A 23,589-nucleotide genomic window follows, 5' to 3' on the forward strand; every position below is an offset into this window, starting at 1 on the left:
AGAGCTCCAAATATCCACTTGCAGATGCTGCAAAAAGACTCTTTCCAAACTGCTCCATGAAAAGGAAGGTTCAACTCTGTGAGTTGAATGCACACATCATAAAGAAGTTTCAAAGAATGCTTCTGTCTAGGTTTTATGTGAAGATATTTCCTTTTCCACCATAGGCCTCAAAGCGCTCCAAATGAACACTTGCAGATTCTACAAAAAGAGTGTTTCAAAACTGCTCTTTCAAAAGAAGTGTTCAACTCTGTGAGTTGGATTCATACTACACAAAGCAGTTTCACAGAACGCTTCTGTTTAGTTTTTATGGGAAGATATTCCCGTTTCCAACGAAGGCCTGAAAGGGCTCCAAATATCCACTTACAGATTCTGCAAAAACAGAGTTTCGAAACTGCTCTATCAAAAGGAAGGCTTATCTCTCTGAGTTGAATGCACACATCATAAAGAGGTTTCTGAGAATGCTTCTGCCTGGTTTATATGTGAAGATATTTCCTTTTCCACCATAGGCCTCAAAGCGCTCCAAATGAACACTTGCAGATTCTACAAAAAGAGTGTTTCAAAACTGCTCTTTCAAAAGAAGTGTTCAACTCTGTGAGTTGGATTCATACTACACAAAGCAGTTTCACAGAACGCTTCTGTTTAGTTTTTATGGGAAGATATTCCCGTTTCCAACGAAGGCCTGAAAGGGCTCCAAATATCCACTTACAGATTCTGCAAAAACAGAGTTTCGAAACTGCTCTATCAAAAGGAAGGCTTATCTCTCTGAGTTGAATGCACACATCATAAAGAGGTTTCTGAGAATGCTTCTGCCTGGTTTATATGTGAAGATATTTCCTTTTCCACCGTAGGCCGCAAAGCGCTCCAAATGAACACTTGCAGATTCTACAAAAAGAGTGTTTCATAACTGCTCTAGCAAAGGAAAGGTTCAACTCTGTGAGTTACACACACACATCACAAAGCAGTTTGTGAGAATGCTTCTGTCCAGTTTTTATGGGAAGATATTCCCGTTTCTAACAAAGGCCTGAAAGAGCTCCAAATATCCACTTGCAGATGCTGCAAAAAGACTCTTTCCAAACTGCTCCATGAAAAGGAAGGTTCAACTCTGTGAGTTGAATGCACACATCATAAAGAAGTTTCAAAGAATGCTTCTTTCTAGGTTTTATGTGAAGATATTTCCTTTTCCACCATAGGCCTCAAAGCGCTCCAAATGAACACTTGCAGATTCTACAAAAAGAGTGTTTCAAAACTGCTCTTTCAAAAGAAGTGTTCAACTCTGTGAGTTGGATTCATACTACACAAAGCAGTTTCACAGAACGCTTCTGTTTAGTTTTTATGGGAAGATATTCCCGTTTCCAACGAAGGCCTGAAAGGGCTCCAAATATCCACTTACAGATTCTGCAAAAACAGAGTTTCGAAACTGCTCTATCAAAAGGAAGGCTAATCTCTCTGAGTTGAATGCACACATCATAAAGAGATTTCTGAGAATGCATCTGCCTGGTTTATATGTGAAGATATGTCCTTTTCCACCATAGGCCTCAAAGCGCTCCAAATGAACACTTGCAGATTCTACAAAAAGAGTGTTTCGTAACTGCTCTAGCAAAGGAAAGGTTCAACTCTGTGAGTTACACACACACATCACAAAGCAGTTTGTGAGAATGCTTCTGTCCAGTTTTTATGGGAAGATATTCCCGTTTCTAACAAAGGCCTGAAAGAGCTCCAAATATCCACTTGCAGATGCTGCAAAAAGACTCTTTCCAAACTGCTCCATGAAACGAAGGTTCAACTCTGTGAGTTGAATGCACACATCATAAAGAAGTTTCAAAGAATGCTTCTGTCTAGGTTTTATGTGAAGATATTTCCTTTCCACCATAGGCCTCAAAGCGCTCCAAATGAACACTTGCAGATTCTACAAAAAGAGTGTTTCAAAACTGCTCTTTCAAAAGAAGTGTTCAACTCTGTAAGTTGGATTCGTACTACACAAAGCAATTTCACAGAACGCTTCTGTTTAGTTTTTATGGGAAGATATTCCCGTTTCCAACGAAGGCCTGAAAGGTCTCCAAATATCCACTTGCAGATTCTGCAAAAACAGAGTTTCAAAACTGCTCTATCAAAAGGAAGGCTTATCTCTCCGAGTTGAATGCACACATCATAAAGAGGTTTCTGAGAATGCTTCTGCCTGGTTTATGAGTGAAGATATTTCCTTTTCCACCATAGGCCTCAAAGCGCTCCAAATGAACACTTGCAGATTCTATAAAAAGAGTGTTTCAAAACTGCACTTTCAAAAGAAGTGTTCAACTCTGTGAGTTGGATTCATACTACACAAAGCAGTTTCACAGAACGCTTCTGTTTAGTTTTTATGGGAAGATATTCCCGTTTCCAACGAAGGCCTGAAAGGGCTCCAAATATCCACTTACAGATTCTGCAAAAACAGAGTTTCGAAACTGCTCTATCAAAAGGAAGGCTTATCTCCCTGAGTTGAATGCACACATCATAAAGAGGTTTCTGAGAATGCTTCTGCCTGGTTTATATGTGAAGATATTTCCTTTTCCACCATAGGCCTCAAAGCGCTCCAAATGAACACTTGCAGATTCTACAAAAAGAGTGTTTCATAACTGCTCTAGCAAAGGAAAGGTTCAACTCTGTGAGTTACACACACACATCACAAAGCAGTTTGTGAGAATGCTTCTGTTCAGTTTTTATGGGACGATATTCCCGTTTCTAACAAAGGCCTGAAAGAGCTCCAAATATCCACTTGCAGATGCTGCAAAAAGACTCTTTCCAAACTGCTCCATGAAAAGGAAGGTTCAACTCTGTGAGTTGAATGCACACATCATAAAGAAGTTTCAAAGAATGCTTCTGTCTAGGTTTTATGTGAAGATATTTCCTTTTCCACCATAGGCCTCAAAGCGCTCCAAATGAACACTTGCAGATTCTACAAAAAGAGTGTTTCAAAACTGCTCTTTCAAAAGAAGTGTTCAACTCTGTGACATGGATTCATACTACACAAAGCAGTTTCACAGAACGCTTCTGTTTAGTTTTTATGGGAAGGTATTCCCGTTTCCAACGAAGGCCTGAAAGGGCTCCAAATATCCACCTGCAGATTCTGCAAAAACAGAGTTTCAAAACTTCTCTATCAAAAGGAAGGCTTATCTCTCCGAGTTGAATGGACACATCATAAAGAGGTTTCTGAGAATGCTTCTGCCTGGTTTATGAGTGAAGATATTTCCTTTTCCACCATAGGCCTCAAAGCGCTCCAAATGAACACTTGCAGATTCTACAAAAAGAGTGTTTCAAAACTGCTCTTTCAAAAGAAGTGTTCAACTCTGTGAGTTGGATTCATACTACACAAAGCAGTTTCACGGAACGCTTCTGTTTAGTTTTTATGGGAAGATATTCCCGTTTCCAACGAAGGCCTGAAAGGGCTCCAAATATCCACTTACAGATTCTGCAAAAACAGAGTTTCGAAACTGCTCTATCAAAAGGAAGGCTTATCTCTCTGAGTTGAATGCACACATCATAAAGAGGTTTCTGAGAATGCTTCTGCCTGGTTTATATGTGAAGATATTTCCTTTTCCACCATAGGCCTCAAAGCGCTCCAAATGAACACTTGCAGATTCTACAAAAAGAGTGTTTCAAAACTGCTCTTTCAAAAGAAGTGTTCAACTCTGTGAGTTGGATTCATACTACACAAAGCAGTTTCACAGAACGCTTCTGTTTAGTTTTTATGGGAAGATATTCCCGTTTCCAACGAAGGCCTGAAAGGGCTCCAAATATCCACTTACAGATTCTGCAAAAACAGAGTTTCGAAACTGCTCTATCAAAAGGAAGGCTTATCTCTCTGAGTTGAATGCACACATCATAAAGCGGTTTCTGAGAATGCTTCTGCCTGGTTTATATGTGAAGATATTTCCTTTTCCACCATAGGCCTCAAAGCGCTCCAAATGAACACTTGCAGATTCTACAAAAAGAGTGTTTCATAACTGCTCTAGCAAAGGAATGGTTCAACTCTGTGAGTTACACACACACATCACAAAGCAGTTTGTGAGAATGCTTCTGTCCAGTTTTTATGGGAAGATATTCCCGTTTCTAACAAAGGCCTGAAAGAGCTCCAAATATCCATTTGCAGATGCTGCAAAAAGACTCTTTCCAAACTGCTCCATGAATAGGAAGGTTCAACTCTGTGAGTTGAATGCACACATCATAAAGAAGTTTCAAAGAATGCTTCTGTCTAGGTTTTATGTGAAGATATTTCCTTTCCACCATAGGCCTCAAAGCGCTCCAAATGAACACTTGCAGATTCTACAAAAAGAGTGTTTCAAAACTGCTCTTTCAAAAGAAGTGTTCAACTCTGTAAGTTGGATTCGTACTACACAAAGCAGTTTCACAGAACGCTTCTGTTTAGTTTTTATGGGAAGATATTCCCGTTTCCAACGAAGGCCTGAAAGGTCTCCAAATATCCACTTGCAGATTCTGCAAAAACAGAGTTTCAAAACTGCTCTATCAAAAGGAAGGCTTATCTCCCGAGTTGAATGCACACATCATAAAGGGGTTTCTGAGAATGCTTCTGCCTGGTTTATGAGTGAAGATATTTCCTTTTCCACCATAGGCCTCAGAGCGCTCCAAATGAACACTTGCAGATTCTACAAAAAGAGTGTTTCAAAACTGCTCTTTCAAAAGAAGTGTTCAACTCTGTGAGTTGGATTCATACTACACAAAGCAGTTTCACAGAACGCTTCTGTTTAGTTTTTATGGGAAGATATTCCCGTTTCCAACGAAGGCCTGAAAGGGCTCCAAATATCCACTTACAGATTCTGCAAAAACAGAGTTTCGAAACTGCTCTATCAAAAGGAAGGCTTATCTCTCTGAGTTGAATGCACACATCATAAAGAGGTTTCTGAGAATGCTTCTGCTTGGTTTATATGTGAAGATATTTCCTTTTCCACCATAGGCCTCAAAGCGCTCCAAATGAACACTTGCAGATTCTACAAAAAGAGTGTTTCATAACTGCTCTAGCAAAGCAAAGGTTCAACTCTGTGAGTTACACACACACATCACAAAGCAGTTTGTGAGAATGCTTCTGTCCAGTTTTTATGGGAATATATTCCCGTTTCTAACAAATGCCTGAAAGAGCTCCAAATATCCACTTGCAGATGCTGCAAAAAGACTCTTTCCAAACTGCTCCATGAAAAGGAAGGTTCAACTCTGTGAGTTGAATGCACATATCATAAAGAAGTTTCAAAGAATGCTTCTGTCTAGGTTTTATGTGAAGATATTTCCTTTTCCACCATAGGCCTCAAAGCGCTCCAAATGAACACTTGCAGATTCTACAAAAAGAGTGTTTCAAAACTGCTCTTTCAAAAGAAGTGTTCAACTCTGTGAGTTGGATTCATACTACACAAAGCAGTTTCAGAGAACGCTTCTGTTTAGTTTTTATGGGAAGATATTCCCGTTTCCAACGAAGGCCTGAAAAGTCTCCAAATATCCACTTGCAGATTCTGCAAAAACAGAGTTTCGAAACTGCTCTATCAAAAGAAAGGCTTATCACTCCGAGTTGAATGCACACATCTTAAAGAGGTTTCTGAGAATGCTTCTGCCTGGTTTATGAGTGAAGATATTTCCTTTTCCACCATAGGCCTCAAAGCGCTCCAAATGAACACTTGCAGATTCTACAAAAAGAGTGTTTGAAAACTGCTCTTTCAAAAGAAGTGTTCAACTCTGTGAGTTGGATTCATACTACACAAAGTAGTTTCACAGAACGCTTCTGTTTAGTTTTTATGGGAAGATATTCCCGTTTCCAACTAAGGCCTGAAAGGGCTCCAAATATCCACTTACAGATTCTGCAAAAACAGAGTTTCGAAACTGCTCTATCTAAAGGAAGGCTTATCTCTCTGAGTTGAATGCACACATCATAAAGAGGTTTCTGAGAATGCTTCTGCCTGGTTTATATGTGAAGATATTTCCTTTTCCACCATAGGCCTCAAAGCGCTCCAAATGAACACTTGCAGATTCTACAAAAAGAGTGTTTCATAACTGCTCTAGCAAAGGAAAGGTTCAACTCTGTGAGTTACACACACACATCACAAAGCAGTTTGTGAGAATGCTTCTGTCCAGTTTTTATTTGAAGATATTCCCGTTTCTAACAAAGGCCTAAAAGAGCTCCAAATATCCACTTGCAGATGCTGCAAAAAGACTCTTTCCAAACTGCTCCATGAATAGGAAGGTTCAACTCTGTGAGTTGAATGCACACATCATAAAGAAGTTTCAAAGAATGCTTCTGTCTAGGTTTTATGTGAAGATATTTCCTTTCCACCATAGGCCTCAAAGCGCTCCAAATGAACACTTGCAGATTCTACAAAAAGAGTGTTTCAAAACTGCTCTTTCAAAAGAAGTGTTCAACTCTGTGAGTTGGATTCATACTACACAAAGCAGTTTCACAGAACGCTTCTGTTTAGTTTTTATGGGAAGATATTCCCGTTTCCAACGAAGGCCTGAAAGGGCTCCAAATATCCACTTACAGATTCTGCAAAAACAGAGTTTCGAAACTGCTCTATCAAAAGGAAGGCTTATCTCTCCGAGTTGAATGCACACATCATAAAGAGGTTTCTGAGAATGCTTCTGCCTGGTTTATGAGTGAAGATATTTCCTTTTCCACCATAGGCCTCAAAGCGCTCCAAATGAACACTTGCAGATTCTACAAAAAGAGTGTTTCAAAAGTGCTCTTTCAAAAGAAGTGTTCAACTCTGTGAGTTGGATTCATACTACACAAAGCAGTTTCACAGAACGCTTCTGTTTAGTTTTTATGGGAAGATATTCCCGTTTCCAACGAAGGCCTGAAAGGGCTCCAAATATCCACTTACAGATTCTGCAAAAACAGAGTTTCGAAACTGCTCTATCAAAAGGAAGGCTTATCTCCCTGAGTTGAATACACACATCATAAAGAGGTTTCTGAGAATGCTTCTGCCTGGTTTATATGTGAAGATATTTCCTTTTCCACCATAGGCCTCAAAGCGCTCCAAATGAACACTTGCAGATTCTACAAAAAGAGTGTTTCGTAACTGCTCTAGCAAAGGAAAGGTTCAACTCTGTGAGTTACACACACACATCACAAAGCAGTTTGTGAGAATGCTTCTGTCCAGTTTTTATGGGAAGATATTCCCGTTTCTAACAAAGGCCTGAAAGAGCTCCAAATATCCACTTGCAGATGCTGCAAAAAGACTCTTTCCAAACTGCTCCATGAATAGGAAGGTTCAACTCTGTGAGTTGAATGCACACATCATATAGAAGTTTCAAAGAATGCTTCTGTCTAGGTTTTATGTGAAGATATTTCCTTTCCACCATAGGCCTCAAAGCGCTCCAAATGAACACTTGCAGATTCTACAAAAAGAGTGTTTCAAAACTGCTCTTTCAAAAGAAGTGTTCAACTCCGTAAGTTGGATTCGTACTACACAAAGCAGTTTCACAGAACGCTTCTGTTTAGTTTTTATGGGAAGATATTCCCGTTTCCAACGAAGGCCTGAAAGGGCTCCAAATATCCACTTGCAGATTCTGCAAAAACAGAGTTTCAAAACTGCTCTATCAAAAGGAAGGCTTATCTCTCCGAGTTGAATGCACACATCATAAAGAGGTTTCTGAGAATGCTTCTGCCTGGTTTATGAGTGAAGATATTTCCTTTTCCACCATAGGCCTCAAAGCGCTCCAAATGAACACTTGGAGATTCTACAAAAAGAGTGTTTCAAAACTGCTCTTTCAAAAGAAGTGTTCAACTCTGTGAATTGGATTCACACTACACAAAGCCGTTTCACAGAACGCTTCTGTTTAGTTCTTATGGGAAGATATTCCCGATTCCAACGAAGGCCTGAAAGGGCTCCAAATATTCACTTACAGATTCTGCAAAAACAGAGTTTCAAAACTGCTCTATCAAAAGGAAGGCTTATCTCTCCGAGTTGAATGCACACATTATAAAGAGGTTTCTGAGAATGCTTCTGCCTGGTTTATGAGTGAAGATATTTCCTTTTCCACCATAGGCCTCAAAGCGCTCCAAATGAACACTTGCAGATTCTACAAAAAGAGTGTTTCATAACTGCTCTAGCAAAGGAAAGGTTCAACTCTCTGAGTTCAACACACACATCACAAAGCAGTTTGTGAGAATGCTTCTGTCCAGTTTTTATGGGAAGATATTCCCGTTTCTAACAAAGGCCTGAAAGAGCTGCAAATATCCACTTGCAGATGCTCCAAAAAGACTCTTTCCAAACTGCTCCATGAAAAGGAAGGTTCAACTCTGTGAGTTGAATTCACACATCATAAAGAAGTTTCAAAGAATGCTTCTATCCAGGTTTTATTTGAAGATATTTCCTTTTCCACCATAGGCCTCAAAGCGCTCCAAATGAACACTTGCAGATTCTACAAAAAGAGTGTTTCAAAACTGCTCTTTCAAAAGAAGTGTTCAACTCTGTGAGTTGGATTCATACTACACAAAGCAGTTTCACAGAACGCTTCTGTTTAGTTTTTATGGGAAGATATTCCCGTTTCCAACGAAGGCCTGAAAGGGCTCCAAATATCCACTTGCAGATTCTGCAAAAACAGAGTTTCAAAACTACTCTATCAAAAGAAAGGCTTATCTCTCCGAGTTGAATGCACACATCATAAAGAGGTTTCTGAGAATGCTTCTGCCTGGTTTATGAGTGAAGATATTTCCTTTTCCACCTTAGGCCACAAAGCGCTCCAAATGAACACTTGCAGATTCTACAAAAAGAGTGTTTCAAAACTGCTCTTTCAAAAGAAGTGTTCAACTCTGAGTTGGGTTCATACTACACAAAGCCGTTTCACAGAACGCTTCTGTTTAGTTTTTATGGGAAGATATTCCCGTTTCCAACGAAGGCCTCAAAGGGCTCCAAATATCCACTTGCAGATTCTGCAAAAACAGAGTTTCAAAACTGCTCTATCAAAAGGAAGGCTTATCTCTCCGAGTTGAATGCACACATTATAAAGAGGTTTCTGAGAATGCTTCTGCCTGGTTTATGAGTGAAGATATTTCCTTTTCCACCATAGGCCTCAAAGCGCTCCAAATGAACACTTGCAGATTCTACAAAAAGAGTGTTTCAAACTTGGTCTTTCAAAAGAGGTATTCAACTCTTTGAGTTGAATTCATACTACAAAAAGCCGTTTCACAGAACGCTTCTGTTTAGTTTTTAGGGGAAGATACTCCCGTTTCCAACGGAGGCCTGAAAGGGCTCCAAATATCCACTTACAGATTCTGCAAAAACAGAGTTTCGAAACTGCTCTATCAAAAGGAAGGCTTATCTCTCTGAGTTGAATGCACACATCATAAAGAAGTTTCAAAGAATGCTTCTGCCTGGTTTATATGTGAAAATATTTCCTTTTCCACCATAGGCCTCAAAGCGCTCCAAATGAACACTTGCAGATTCTACAAAAAGAGTGTTTCATAACTGCTCTAGTAAAGGAAAGGTTCAACTTCGTGAGTTCAACACACACATCACAAAGCAGTTTGTGAGAATGCTTCTGTCCAGTTTTTATGGGAAGATATTCCCGTTTCTAACAAAGGCCTGAAAGAGCTCCAAATATCCACTTGCAGATGCTGCAAAAAGACTCTTTCCAAACTGCTCCATGAAAAGGAAGGTTCAACTCTGTGAGTTGAATGCACACATCATAAAGAAGTTTCAAAGAATGCTTCTGTCTAGGTTTTATGTGAAGATATTTCCTTTTCCACCATAGGCCTCAAAGCGCTCCAAAGGAACACTTGCAGATTCTACAAAAAGAGTGTTTCAAAACTGCTCTTTCAAAAGAAGTGTTCAACTCTGTGAGTTGGATTCATACTACACAAAGCAGTTTCACAGAACGCTTCTGTTTAGTTTTTATGGGAAGATATTCCCGTTTCCAACGAAGGCCTGAAAGGGCTCCAAATATCCACTTGCAGATTCTGCAAAAACAGAGTTTCAAAACTGCTCTATCAAAAGGAAGGCTTATCTCTCCGAGTTGAATGCACACATCCTAAAGTGGTTTCTGAGAATGCTTCTGCCTGGTTTATGAGTGAAGATATTTCCTTTTCCACCATAGGCCTCAAAGCGCTCCAAATGAACACTTGCAGATTCTACAAAAAGAGTGTTTCAAAACTGCTCTTTCAAAAGAAGTGTTCAACTCTGTGAGTTCGATTCATACTACACAAAGCAGTTTCACAGAACGCTTCTGTTTAGTTTTTATGGGAAGATATTCCCGTTTCCAATGAAGGCCTGAAAGGGCTCCAAATATCCACTTGCAGATTCTGCAAAAACAGAGTTTCAAAACTGCTCTATCAATAGGAAGGCTTATCTCTCTGAGTTGAATGCACACATCATAAAGAGGTTTCTGAGAATGCTTCTGCCTGGTTTATATGTGAAGATATTTCCTTTTCCACCATAGGGCCCAAAGCGCTCCAAATGAACATTTGCAGACTCTACAAAAAGAGTGTTTCATAACTGCTCTAGCAAAGGAAAGGTTCGACTATGTGAGATAAACACACACATCACAAAGCAGTTTGTGAGAATGCTTCTGTCCAGTTTTTATGGGAAGATATTCCCGTTTCTAACAGAGGCCTGAAAGAGCTCCAAATATCCACTTGCAGATGCTGCAAAAAGACTCTTTCCAAACTGCCCCATGAAAAGGAAGGTTCAACTCTGTGAGTTGAATGCACACATCATAAAGAAGTTTTAAATCATGCTTCTGTCTAGGTTTTATGTGAAGATATTTCCTTTTCCACCATAGGCCTCAAAGTGCTCCAAATGAACACTTGCAGATTCTACAAAAAGAGTGTTTCAAAACTGCTCTTTCAAAAGAAGTTCTCAACTCTGTGAGTTGGATTCATACTACACAAAGCCGTTTCACAGAACGCTTCTGTTTAGTTTTTACGGGAAGCTATTCCCGTTTCCAATGAAGGCCTGAAAGGGCTCCAAATATCCACTTACAGATTCTGCAAAAACAGAGTTTCAAAACTGCTCTATCAAAAGAAAGGCTTATCTCTCCGAGTTGAATGCACACATCATAAAGAGGTTTCTGAGAATGCTTCTGCCTGGTTTATATGTGAAAATATTTCCTTTTCCACCATAGGCCTCAAAGCGCTCCAAATGAACACTTGCAGATTCTACAAAAAGAGTGTTTCATAACTGCTCTAGTAAAGGAAAGGTTCAACTTCGTGAGTTCAACACACACATCACAAAGCAGTTTGTGAGAATGCTTCTGTCCAGTTTTTATGGGAAGATATTCCCGTTTCTAACAAAGGCCTGAAAGAGCTCCAAATATCCACTTGCAGATGCTGCAAAAAGACTCTTTCCAAACTGCTCCATGAAAAGGAAGGTTCAACTCTGTGAGTTGAATGCACACATCATAAAGAAGTTTCAAAGAATGCTTCTGTCTAGGTTTTATGTGAAGATATTTCCTTTTCCACCATAGGCCTCAAAGCGCTCCAAAGGAACACTTGCAGATTCTACAAAAAGAGTGTTTCAAAACTGCTCTTTCAAAAGAAGTGTTCAACTCTGTGAGTTGGATTCATACTACACAAAGCAGTTTCACAGAACGCTTCTGTTTAGTTTTTATGGGAAGATATTCCCGTTTCCAACGAAGGCCTGAAAGGGCTCCAAATATCCACTTGCAGATTCTGCAAAAACAGAGTTTCAAAACTGCTCTATCAAAAGGAAGGCTTATCTCTCCGAGTTGAATGCACACATCCTAAAGTGGTTTCTGAGAATGCTTCTGCCTGGTTTATGAGTGAAGATATTTCCTTTTCCACCATAGGCCTCAAAGCGCTCCAAATGAACACTTGCAGATTCTACAAAAAGAGTGTTTCAAAACTGCTCTTTCAAAAGAAGTGTTCAACTCTGTGAGTTCGATTCATACTACACAAAGCAGTTTCACAGAACGCTTCTGTTTAGTTTTTATGGGAAGATATTCCCGTTTCCAATGAAGGCCTGAAAGGGCTCCAAATATCCACTTGCAGATTCTGCAAAAACAGAGTTTCAAAACTGCTCTATCAATAGGAAGGCTTATCTCTCTGAGTTGAATGCACACATCATAAAGAGGTTTCTGAGAATGCTTCTGCCTGGTTTATATGTGAAGATATTTCCTTTTCCACCATAGGGCCCAAAGCGCTCCAAATGAACATTTGCAGACTCTACAAAAAGAGTGTTTCATAACTGCTCTAGCAAAGGAAAGGTTCGACTATGTGAGATAAACACACACATCACAAAGCAGTTTGTGAGAATGCTTCTGTCCAGTTTTTATGGGAAGATATTCCCGTTTCTAACAGAGGCCTGAAAGAGCTCCAAATATCCACTTGCAGATGCTGCAAAAAGACTCTTTCCAAACTGCCCCATGAAAAGGAAGGTTCAACTCTGTGAGTTGAATGCACACATCATAAAGAAGTTTTAAATCATGCTTCTGTCTAGGTTTTATGTGAAGATATTTCCTTTTCCACCATAGGCCTCAAAGTGCTCCAAATGAACACTTGCAGATTCTACAAAAAGAGTGTTTCAAAACTGCTCTTTCAAAAGAAGTTCTCAACTCTGTGAGTTGGATTCATACTACACAAAGCCGTTTCACAGAACGCTTCTGTTTAGTTTTTACGGGAAGCTATTCCCGTTTCCAATGAAGGCCTGAAAGGGCTCCAAATATCCACTTACAGATTCTGCAAAAACAGAGTTTCAAAACTGCTCTATCAAAAGAAAGGCTTATCTCTCCGAGTTGAATGCACACATCATAAAGAGGTTTCTGAGAATGCTTCTGCCTGGTTTATGAGTGAAGATATTTCCTTTTCCACCATAGGCCTCAAAGCGCTCCAAATGAACACTTGCAGATTCTACAAAAAGAGTGTTTCAAAACTGCTCTTTCAAAAGAAGTGTTAAACTCTGTGAGTTGGATTCATACTCCAAAAAGCCGTTTCACAGAACGCTTCTGTTTAGTTTTTATGGGAAGATATTCCCGTTTCCAACGAAGGCCTGAAAGGGTTCCAAATATCCACTTGCAGATTCTGCAAAAACAGAGTTTCAAAACTGCTCTATCAAAAGGAAGGCTTATCTCTCCGAGTTGAATGCACACATCATAAGGAGGTTTCTGAGAATGCTTCTGCCTGGTTTATGAGTGAAGATATTTCCTTTTCCACCATAGGCCTCAAAGCGCTCCAAATGAACACTTGGAGATTCTACAAGAAGAGTGTTTCAAAACTGCTCTTTCAAACGAAGTGTTCAACTCTGTGAGTTGGATTCATACTACACAAAGCCGTTTCACAGAACGCTTCTGTTTAGTTCTTATGGGAAGATATTCCCGTTTCCAACGAAGGCCTGAAAGGGCTCCAAATATCCACTTACAGATTCTGCAAAAACAGAGTTTCGAAACTGCTCTATCAAAAGGAAGGCTTATCTCTCTGAGTTGAATGAACACATCATAAAGAGGTTTCTGAGAATGCTTCTGCCTGGTTTATATGTGAAGACATTTCCTTTTCCACCATAGGCCTCAAAGCGCTCCAAATGAACACTTGCAGATTCTACAAAAAGAGTGTTTCATAACTGCTCTAGCAAAGGAAAGGTTCAACTCTGTGAGTTGAACACACACATCACAAAGCAGTTTGTGAGAGTACTTCTGTCCAGTTTTTATGGGAAGATATTCCCGTTTCTAACAAAGGCCTGAAAGAGATCCAAATATCCACATGCAGATGCCGCAAAAAGACTCTTTCCAAACTGCTCCATGAAAAGGAAGGTTCAACTATGTGAGTTGAATGCACACATCATAAAGAAGTTTCAAAGAATGCTTCTGTCTAGGTTTTATGTGAAGATATTTCCTTTTCCACCATAGGCCTCAAAGCGCTCCAAATGAACACTTGCAGATTCTACAAAAAGAGTGTTTCAAAACTGCTCTTTCAAAAGAAGTGTTCAACTCTGTGAGTTGGATTCATACTACACAAAGCAGATTCAGAGAACGCTTCTGTTTAGTTTTTATGGGAAGATATTCCCGTTTCCAACGAAGGCCTGAAAGGGCTCCAAATATCCACTTGCAGATTCTGCAAAAACAGAGTTTCAAAACTGCTCTATCAAAAGGAAGGCTTATCTCTCCGAGTTGAACGCACACATTATAAAGAGGTTTCTGAGAATGCTTCTGCCTGGTTTATGAGTGAAGATATTTCCTTTTCCACCATAGGCCTCAAAGCGCTCCAAATGAACACTTGCAGATTCTACAAAAAGAGTGTTTCAAACCTGCTCTTTCAAAAGAGGTATTCAACTCTTTGAGTTGGATTCATACTACAAAAAGCCGTTTCACAGAACGCTTCTGTTTAGTTTTTAGGGGAAGATACTCCCGTTTCCAACGAAGGCCTGAAAGGGCTCCAAATGTCCACTTACAGATTCTGCAAAAACAGAATTTCGAAACTGCTCTATCAAAAGGAAGGCTTATCTCTCTGAGTTGAATGCACACATCATAAAGAAGTTTCAAAGAATGCTTCTGCCTGGTTTATATGTGAAGATATTTCCTTTTCCACCATAGGCCTCAAAGCGCTCCAAATGAACACTTGCAGATCCTACAAAAAGAGTGTTTCATAACTGCTCTAGCAAAGGAAAGGTTCAACTTCGTGAGTTCAACACACACATCACAAAGCAGTTTGTGAGAATGCTTCTGTCCAGTTTTTATGTGAAGATATTCCCGTTTCTAACAAAGGCCTGAAAGAGCTCCAAATATCCACTTGCAGATGCTGCAAAAAGACTCTTTCCAAACTGCTCCATGAAAAGGAAGGTTCAACTCTGTGTGTTGAATGCACACATCATAAGGAAGTTTCAAAGAATGCTTCTGTCTAGGTTTTATGTGAAGATATTTCCTTTTCCACCATAGGCCTCAAAGCGCTCCAAATGAACACTTGCAGATTCTACAAAAAGAGTGTTTCAAAACTGCTCTTTCAAAAGAAGTGTTCAACTCTGTGAGTTGGATTCATACTACACAAAGCAGTTTCACAGAACGCTTCTGTTTAGTTTTTATGGGAAGTTATTCCCGTTTCCAACGAAGGCCTGAAAGGGCTCCAAATATCCACTTACAGATTCTGCAAAAACAGAGTTTCGAAACTGCTCTATCAAAAGGAAGGCTTATCTCTCCGTGTTGAATGCACACATTATAAAGAGGTTTCTGAGAATGCTTCTGCCTGGTTTATGAGTGAAGATATTTCCTTTTCCACCATAGGCCTCAAAGCGCTCCAAATGAACACTTGCAGATTCTACAAAAAGAGTGTTTCAAACCTGCTCTTTCAAAAGAGGTATTCAACTCTTTGAGTTGGATTCATACTACAAAAAGCCGTTTCACAGAACGCTTCTGTTTAGTTTTTAGGGGAAGATACTCCCGTTTCCAACGAAGGCCTTAAAGGGCTCCAAATGTCCACTTACAGATTCTGCAAAAACAGAGTTTCGAAACTGCTCTATCAAAAGGAAGGCTTATCTCTCTGAGTTGAATGCACACATCATAAAGAAGTTTCAAAGAATGCTTCTGCCTGGTTTATATGTGAAGATATTTCCTTTTCCACCATAGGCCTCAAAGCGCTCCAAATGAACACTTGCAGATTCTACAAAAAGAGTGTTTCATAACTGCTCTAGCAAAGGAAAGGTTCAACTTCGTGAGTTCAACACACACAACACAAAGCAGTTTGTGAGAATGCTTCTGTCCAGTTTTTATGGGAAGATATTCCCGTTTCTAACAAAGGCCTGAAAGAGCTCCAAATATCCACTTGCAGATGCTGCAAAAAGACTCTTTCCAAACTGCTCCATGAAAAGGAAGGTTCAACTCTGTGAGTTGAATGCACACATCATAAAGAAGTTTCAAATAATGCTTCTGTCTAGGTTTTATGTGAAGATATTTCCTTTTCCACCATAGGCCTCAAAGCGCTCCAAATGAACACTTGCAGATTATACAAAAAGAGTGTTTCAAAACTGCTCTTTCAAAAGAAGTGTTCAACTCTGTGAGTTGGATTCATGCTACACAAAGCAGTTTCACAGAACGCTTCTGTTTAGTTTTTATGGAAGATAATCCCGTTTCCAACGAAGGCCTGAAAGGGCTCCAAATATCCACTTGCAGATTCTGCAAAAACGGAGTGTCAAAACTGCTCTATCAAAAGGAAGGCTTATCTCTCCGAGTTGAATGCACACATCATAAAGAGGTTTCTGAGAATGCTTCTGCCTGGTTTATGAGTGAAGATATTTCCTTTTCCACCATAGGAATCAAAGCGCTCCAAATGAACACTTGCAGATTCTACAAAAAGAGTGTTTCAAAACTGCTCTTTCAAAAGAAGTGTTCAATTCTGTGAGTTGGATTCATACTACACAAAGCAGTTTCACAGAACGCTTCTGTTTAGTTTTTATGGGAAGATATTCCCGTTTCCAACGAAGGCCTGAAAGGGCTCCAAATATCCACTTGCAGATTCTGCAAAAACAGAGTTTCAAAACTGCTCTATCAAAAGGAAGGTTTATCACTCTGAGTTGAATGCACACATCATAAAGAGGTTTCTGAGAATGCTTCTGCCTGGTTTATATGTGAAGATATTTCCTTTTCCACCATAGGCCTCAAAGCGCTCCAAATGAATATTTGCAGACTCTACAAAAAGAGTGTTTCATAACTGCTCTAGCAAAGGAAAGGTTCAACTCTGTGAGTTAAACACACACATCACAAAGCAGTTTGTGAGAATGCTTCTGTCCAGTTTTTATGGGAAGATATTCCCGTTTCTAACAAAGGCCTGAAATAGCTCCAAATATCCACTTGCTGATGCTGCAAAAAGACTCTTTCCAAACTGCTCCATGAAAAGGTAGGTTCAACTCTGTGAGTTGAATGCACACATCATAAAGAAGTTTCAAAGAATGCTTCTGTCTAGGTTTTATGTGAAGATATTTCCTTTTCCACCATAGGCCTCAAAGCGCTCCAAATGAACACTTGCAGATTCTACAAAAACAGTGTTTCAAAACTGCTCTTTCAAAAGAAGTGTTCAACTCTGTGAGTTGGATGCATACTACAAAAAGCAGTTTCACAGAACGCTTCTGTTTAGTTTTCATGGGAAGATATTCCCGTTTCCAACGAAGGCCTGAAAGGGCTCCAAATATCCACTTGCAGATTCTGCAAAAATAGAGTTTCAAAACTGCTCTATCAAAAGGAAGGCTTATCTCTCCGAGTTGAATGCACACATCATAAAGAGGTTTCTGAGAATGCTTCTGCCTGGTTTATGAGTGAAGATATTTCCTTTTCCACCATATGCCTCAAAGCGCTCCAAATGAACACTTGGAGATTCTACAAAAAGAGTGTTTCAAAACTGCTCTTGCAAAAGAAGTGTTCAACTCTGTGAGTTGGATTCATACGACATAAAGCAGTTTCACAGAACGCTTCTGTTTAGTTTTTATGGGAAGATATTCCCGTTTCCAACGAAGGCCTGAAAGGGCTCCAAATATCCACTTACAGATCCTGCAAAAACAGAGTTTCGAAACTGCTCTATCAAAAGGAAGGCTTATGTCTCTGAGTTGAATGCACACATCATAAAGGGGTTTCTGAGAATGCTTCTGCCTGGTTTATATGTGAAGATATTTCCTTTTCCACCATAGGCCTCAAAGCGCTCCAAATGAACACTTGCAGATTCTACAAAAAGAGTGTTTCATAACTGCTCTAGCAAAGGAAAGGTTCAACTCTGTGAGTTCAACACACACATCACAAACCAGTTTGTGAGAATGCTTCTGTCCAGTTTTTATGGGAATATATTCCCGTTCCTAACAAAGGCCTGAAAGAGCTCCAAATATGCTTGAACATGCTGCAAAAAGACTCTTTCCAAACTGCTCCATGAAAAGGAAGGTTCAACTCTGTGAGTTGAATGCACACATCATAAAGAAGTTTCAAAGAATGCTTCTGTCTAGGTTTTATGTGAAGATATATCCTTTTCCACCATAGGCCTCAAAGCGCTCCAAATGAACACTTGCAGATTCTACAAAAAGAGTGTTTCAAAACTGCTCTTTCAAAAGAAGTGTTCAACTCTGTGAGTTGGATTCATACTACACAAAGCAGTTTCACAGAACGCTTCTGTTTAGTTTTTATGGGAAGATATTCCCGTTTCCAACGAAGGCCTGAAAGGGCTCCAAATATCCACTTACAGATTCTGCAAAAACAGAGTTTCGAAACTGCTCTATCAAAAGGAAGGCTTATCTCTCTGAGTTGAATGCACACATCATAAAGAGGTTTCTGAGAATGCTTCTGCCTGGTTTATGAGTGAAGATATTTCCTTTTCCACCATAGGAATCAAAGCGCTCCAAATGAACACTTGCAGATTCTACAAAAAGAGTGTTTCAAAACTGCTCTTTCAAAAGAAGTGTTCAATTCTGTGAGTTGGATTCATACTACACAAAGCAGTTTCACAGAACGCTTCTGTTTAGTTTTTATGGGAAGATATTCCCGTTTCCAACGAAGGCCTGAAAGGGCTCCAAATATCCACTTGCAGATTCTGCAAAAACAGAGTTTCAAAACTGCTCTATCAAAAGGAAGGTTTATCACTCTGAGTTGAATGCACACATCATAAAGAGGTTTCTGAGAATGCTTCTGCCTGGTTTATATGTGAAGATATTTCCTTTTCCACCATAGGCCTCAAAGCGCTCCAAATGAATATTTGCAGACTCTACAAAAAGAGTGTTTCATAACTGCTCTAGCAAAGGAAAGGTTCAACTCTGTGAGTTAAACACACACATCACAAAGCAGTTTGTGAGAATGCTTCTGTCCAGTTTTTATGGGAAGATATTCCCGTTTCTAACAAAGGCCTGAAATAGCTCCAAATATCCACTTGCTGATGCTGCAAAAAGACTCTTTCCAAACTGCTCCATGAAAAGGTAGGTTCAACTCTGTGAATTGAATGCACACATCATAAAGAAGTTTCAAAGAATGCTTCTGTCTAGGTTTTATGTGAAGATATTTCCTTTTCCACCATAGGCCTCAAAGCGCTCCAAATGAACACTTGCAGATTCTACAAAAACAGTGTTTCAAAACTGCTCTTTCAAAAGAAGTGTTCAACTCTGTGAGTTGGATGCATACTACAAAAAGCAGTTTCACAGAACGCTTCTGTTTAGTTTTCATGGGAAGATATTCCCGTTTCCAACGAAGGCCTGAAAGGGCTCCAAATATCCACTTGCAGATTCTGCAAAAATAGAGTTTCAAAACTGCTCTATCAAAAGGAAGGCTTATCTCTCCGAGTTGAATGCACACATCATAAAGAGGTTTCTGAGAATGCTTCTGCCTGGTTTATGAGTGAAGATATTTCCTTTTCCACCATATGCCTCAAAGCGCTCCAAATGAACACTTGGAGATTCTACAAAAAGAGTGTTTCAAAACTGCTCTTGCAAAAGAAGTGTTCAACTCTGTGAGTTGGATTCATACGACATAAAGCAGTTTCACAGAACGCTTCTGTTTAGTTTTTATGGGAAGATATTCCCGTTTCCAACGAAGGCCTGAAAGGGCTCCAAATATCCACTTACAGATCCTGCAAAAACAGAGTTTCGAAACTGCTCTATCAAAAGGAAGGCTTATGTCTCTGAGTTGAATGCACACATCATAAAGGGGTTTCTGAGAATGCTTCTGCCTGGTTTATATGTGAAGATATTTCCTTTTCCACCATAGGCCTCAAAGCGCTCCAAATGAACACTTGCAGATTCTACAAAAAGAGTGTTTCATAACTGCTCTAGCAAAGGAAAGGTTCAACTCTGTGAGTTCAACACACACATCACAAACCAGTTTGTGAGAATGCTTCTGTCCAGTTTTTATGGGAATATATTCCCGTTCCTAACAAAGGCCTGAAAGAGCTCCAAATATGCTTGAACATGCTGCAAAAAGACTCTTTCCAAACTGCTCCATGAAAAGGAAGGTTCAACTCTGTGAGTTGAATGCACACATCATAAAGAAGTTTCAAAGAATGCTTCTGTCTAGGTTTTATGTGAAGATATATCCTTTTCCACCATAGGCCTCAAAGCGCTCCAAATGAACACTTGCAGATTCTACAAAAAGAGTGTTTCAAAACTGCTCTTTCAAAAGAAGTGTTCAACTCTGTGAGTTGGATTCATACTACACAAAGCAGTTTCACAGAACGCTTCTGTTTAGTTTTTATGGGAAGATATTCCCGTTTCCAACGAAGGCCTGAAAGGGCTCCAAATATCCACTTACAGATTCTGCAAAAACAGAGTTTCGAAACTGCTCTATCAAAAGGAAGGCTTATCTCTCTGAGTTGAATGCACACATCATAAAGAGGTTTCTGAGAATGCTTCTGCCTGGTTTATATGTGAAGATATTTCCTTTTCCACCATAGGCCTCAAAGCGCTCCAAATGAACACTTGCAAATTCTACAAAAAGAGTGTTTCAAAACTGCTCTAGCAAAGGAAAAGTTCAACTCTGTGAGTTACACACACACATCACAAAGCAGTTTGTGAGAATGCTTCTGTCCTGTTTTTATGGGAAGATATTCCCGTTTCTAACAAAGGCCTGAAAGAGCTCCAAATATCCACTTGCAGATGCTGCAAAAAGACTCTTTCCAAACTGCTCCATGAAAACGAAGGTTCAACTCTGTGAGTTGAATGCACACATCATAAAGAAGTTTCAAAGAATGCTTCTGTCTAGGTTTTATGTGAAGATATATCCTTTTCCACCATAGGCCTCAAAGCGCTCCAAATGAACACTTGCAGATTCTACAAAAAGAGTGTTTCAAAACTGCTCTTTCAAAAGAAGTGTTCAACTCTGTAAGTTGGATTCGTACTACACAAAGCAGTTTCACAGAACGCTTCTGTTTAGTTTTTATGGGAAGATATTCCCGTTTCCAACGAAGGCCTTAAAGGGCTCCAAATATCCACTTGCAGATTCTGCAAAAACAGAGTTTCGAAACTGCTCTATCAAAAGCAAGGCTTATCCCTCCGAGTTGAATGCACACATCTTAAAGAGGTTTCTGAGAATGCTTCTGCCTGGTTTATGAGTGAAGATATTTCCTTTTCCACCATAGGCCTCAAAGCGCTCCAAATGAACACTTGCAGATTCTACAAAAAGAGTGTTTCAAAACTGCTCTTTCAAAAGAAGTGTTCAACTCTGTGAGTTGGATTCATACTACACAAAGCAGTTTCACAGAACGCTTCTGTTTAGTTTTTATGGGAAGATATTCCCGTTTCCAACGAAGGCCTGAAAGGGCTCCAAATATCCACTTACAGATTCTGCAAAAACAGAGTTTCGAAACTGCTCTATCAAAAGGAAGGCTTATCTCTCTGAGTTGAATGCACACATCATAAAGAGGTTTCTGAGAATGCTTCTGCCTGGTTTATATGTGAAGATATTTCCTTTTCCACCATAGGCCTCAAAGCGCTCCAAATGAACACTTGCAGATTCTACAAAAAGAGTGTTTCATAACTGCTCTAGCAAAGGAAAGGTTCAACTCTGTGAGTTACACACACACATCACAAAGCAGTTTGTGAGAATGCTTCTGTCCAGTTTTTATGGGAAGATATTCCCGTTTCTAACAAAGGCCTGAAAGAGCTCCAAATATCCACTTGCAGTTGCTGCAAAAAGACTCTTTCCAAACTGCTCCATGAAAACGAAGGTTCAACTCTATGAGTTGAATGCACACATCATAAAGAAGTTTCAAAGAATGCTTCTGTCTAGGTTTTATGGGAAGATATTTCCTTTTCCACCATAGGCCTCAAAGCGCTCCAAATGAACACTTGCAGATTCTACAAAAAGAGTGTTTCAAAACTGCTCTTTCAAAAGAAGTGTTCAACTCTGTGAGTTGGATTCATACTACACAAAGCAGTTTCACAGAACGCTTCTGTTTAGTTTTTATGGGAAGATATTCCCGTTTCCAACGAAGGCCTGAAAGGGCTCCAAATATCCACTTACAGATTCTGCAAAAACAGAGTTTCGAAACTGCTCTATCAAAAGGAAGGCTTATCTCTCTGAGTTGAATGCACACATCATAAAGCGGTTTCTGAGAATGCTTCTGCCTGGTTTATATGTGAAGATATTTCCTTTTCCACCATAGGCCTCAAAGCGCTCCAAATGAACACTTGCAGATTCTACAAAAAGAGTGTTTCATAACTGCTCTAGCAAAGGAAAGGTTCAACTCTGTGAGTTACACACACACATCACAAAGCAGTTTGTGAGAATGCTTCTGTCCAGTTTTTATGGGACGATATTCCCGTTTCTAACAAAGGCCTGAAAGAGCTCCAAATATCCACTTGCAGATGCTGCAAAAAGACTCTTTCCAAACTGCTCCATGAAAAGGAAGGTTCAACTCTGTGAGTTGAATGCACACATCATAAAGAAGTTTCAAAGAATTCTTCTGTCTAGGTTTTATGTGAAGATATTTCCTTTTCCACCATAGGCCTCAAAGCGCTCCAAATGAACACTTGCAGATTCTACAAAAAGAGTGTTTCAAAACAGCTCTTTCAAAAGAAGTGTTCAACTCTGTGAGTTGGATTCATACTACACAAAGCAGTTTCACAGAACGCTTCTGTTTAGTTTTTATGGGAAGATATTCCCGTTTCCAACGAAGGCCTGAAAGGGCTCCAAATATCCACTTACAGATTCTGCAAAAACAGAGTTTCGAAACTGCTCTATCAAAAGGAAGGCTTATCTCTCTGAGTTGAATGCACACATCATAAAGAGGTTTCTGAGAATGCTTCTGCCTGGTTTATATGTGAAGATATTTCCTTTTCCACCATAGGCCTCAAAGCACTCCAAATGAACACTTGCAGATTCTACAAAAAGAGTGTTTCATAACTGCTCTAGCAAAGGAAAGGTTCAACTCTGTGAGTTACACACACATATCACAAAGCAGTTTGTGAGAATGCTTCTGTCCAGTTTTTTTGGGAAGATATTCCCGTTTCTAACAACGGCCTGGAAGAGCTCCAAATATCCACTTGCAGATGCTGCAAAAAGACTCTTTCCAAACTGCTCCATGAAAACAAAGGTTCAACTCTGTGAGTTGAATGCACACATCATAAAGAAGTTTCAAAGAATGCTTCTGCCTGGTTTATATGTGAAGATATTTCCTTTTCGACCATAGGCCTCAAAGCTCTCCAAATGAACACTTGCAGATTCTACAAAAACAGTGTTTCATAACTGCTCTAGCAAAGGAAAGGTTCAACTCTGTGAGTTACACACACACATCACAAAGCAGTTTGTGAGAATGCTTCTGTCCAGTTTTTATGGGAAGATATTCCCGTTTCTAACAAAGGCCTGAAAGAGCTCCAAATATCCACTTGCAGATGCTGCAAAAAGACTCTTTCCAAACTGCTCCATGAGAACAAAAGTTCAACTCTGTGAGTTGAATGCACACATCATAAAGAGGTTTCTGAGAATGCTTCTGCCTGGTTTATGAGTGAATATATTTCCTTTTCCACCATAGGCCTCAAAGCTCTCCAGATGAACACTTGCCGATTCTACAAAAAGAGTGTTTCAAAACTGCTCTTTCAAAAGAAGTGTTCAACTCTGTGAGTTGGATTCATACTACACAAAGCAGTTTCACAGAACGCTTCTGTTTAGTTTTTATGGGAAGATATTCCCGTTTCCAACGAAGGCCTGAAAGGT

This window comes from Pongo abelii, chromosome X (assembly GCF_028885655.2).
Source record: "Pongo abelii isolate AG06213 chromosome X, NHGRI_mPonAbe1-v2.0_pri, whole genome shotgun sequence".
NCBI lineage: Eukaryota > Metazoa > Chordata > Mammalia > Primates > Hominidae > Pongo > Pongo abelii.